This window comes from Belonocnema kinseyi, chromosome 1 (genome assembly GCF_010883055.1).
Source record: "Belonocnema kinseyi isolate 2016_QV_RU_SX_M_011 chromosome 1, B_treatae_v1, whole genome shotgun sequence".
NCBI classification, from domain to species: domain Eukaryota; kingdom Metazoa; phylum Arthropoda; class Insecta; order Hymenoptera; family Cynipidae; genus Belonocnema; species Belonocnema kinseyi.
The window spans coordinates 112,542,947-112,544,864 of NC_046657.1; the positions used below are offsets into that span (position 1 = coordinate 112,542,947).

Consider the following 1,918-nt stretch of genomic DNA (forward strand, 5'->3'; position numbering starts at 1 on the left):
CATCCTTGTCTAACTCCTTGAATAATATCGAAACAGTCACTCAGTTTTCCATTCACTCTTACACTCGCTTTGCTACCTGTATATATTGTTTTTATAGCTTGTCGGATCCATCCACTGACTCCATACTCTTTCAGAACTTCCCAAAGTATACTTCTATCTACCTTGACAAAAGCTTTTTCTAGGTCAACAAATGGACAGAAAACTTTTTTTCATACTCTCAAACTTTTTTCTGTTATTTGCCTTAAGCTAAATATTTGATCCGTACATGACCTTCCTGACATAAACCCACTTTGGACTTCCCAAATCTTTGCTTCTGTTATTTTCATTACCCTACGAATAAGTATTTTTGAATATATTTTACTTACGGGGCTTAATAAGCTAATCCCTCTGTAATTATTGCACTCGCTTTTATCTCCCTTTCTCTTGTATATTGGTATGATAATCGCTTTTTTCCAATCGTCTGGGACGTCTCCCAACTCGAAACATAAATTTATCAATTCGCACAGTTTATGTGGTATGCACGCGCCACTGTGTTTAAGCATTTCAGCGTTAATGCCGTCTACTCCGGCAGCCTTACCGTTTTCAAGTTCTTAATTATATCCCTAAACTCAGTGACATAGACTTTTTCAATTGAGTTTTCCATCGCATCGTGTTCAACATCGCAGTTGTGGTGTCCTATAGCTTGATCTCCGAATTGTCTCCTAAAATAGTCTCTGAAAGCCTCAAGTATTCCGTCTGCATTATATACCATTTCCCCCTACTATTTCTTATGTTGACAATTTCTGTACTTTTGTTTCCTTTCATTTTTTTATAAAGTAGTTTCCTGCTTCCTTCAAAGTTATAATGAATTGCTATGAATTACTTATTTTTGAGTATGTTTCCGGATTTCCTAGTAACTGCATATCGAAGCACAATTTTAAGAAAGTGCATTTATACAAAATTTAAAATGTTCTATTTGGCTTTTTCACCAACCGAGTATATATACGACCGGCCTCTTTAAGAGTTACCACGAAACTGTTACAGAAAACACAAGAGAATCTAAAGGTCGATTGGCAACTACGTCATATCCGACAGTCGTTAAAAAAAATATATATACATACATACACTTTTAAAAACACCCTGAAATATTTGGAAAGAATTCAAGACAATTGATGAAATAGGTATAGAGCTTAATTGAACAGTGATTAACCCACGAGTTAATTTATTGAAAGAAAAGTAACATTATTAAAAGTATAAAAAATAATAATTCTGAAAGAATAAATAAAAATATTCCTATTTTTAGTAATTTTATAATTTTTGAAGTATGTAATTACATTATCGTAACTTTAGGTAAAGATAAGTCTGAAAATAACCTACCTTGTTCCTTGGCAACTTCCGGTAAGTAAGTCGCAGTTCGTTTGATGCCCTTCTCGTTATGAAATTCAATACGAATTCCGTGAAATCCTATTTCCCAATGTAAATAGTCTGCACTATCTTCAAAATGACGAAGTATTGAAATACTCAGATGCAAGCGAGGGAGTTCATCTCGCGATATGGGATTGAACCGAGAGTCTTTGAATACGCTAGTTGCGGCATACTCTCGGAGTCCAGCGTGCAAATGCATAGCATTAAAGGTTCCTATGCAACCTCTCAGTCGCATATCTCATCCAATGTTCCATGTTACGAATAGTAGAAATGCATCATTGCAGAACTTTGGCGTTCCATTTTGCATGACTGATCCGTCGCAAGGAACATTCGAATTATTTAGTTTTTGCTTTTTGGTTCTACAACTACCTGCAGCCATGTTTTTGCAATCGTGACTGGACTGAACTCGCACGGTTTCGTCAATTTAAAAGTGGAGATTTCGATTTAACAGACAATGAACATCCTGGTGCAGCGAAAAAGTTCGAAGGCGAGGAATTGCAGGCGTTATTGGATG

General features: G+C 35.8%; 1 pseudogene; it reads right to left on the bottom strand.

The window, feature by feature from the left end:
• Nucleotides 1-1,783, bottom strand: part of LOC117179659 — a 3,393-nt pseudogene extending 1,610 nt beyond the window's left edge.
• Between the last annotated feature and the right edge of the window lie 135 nt (nt 1,784-1,918).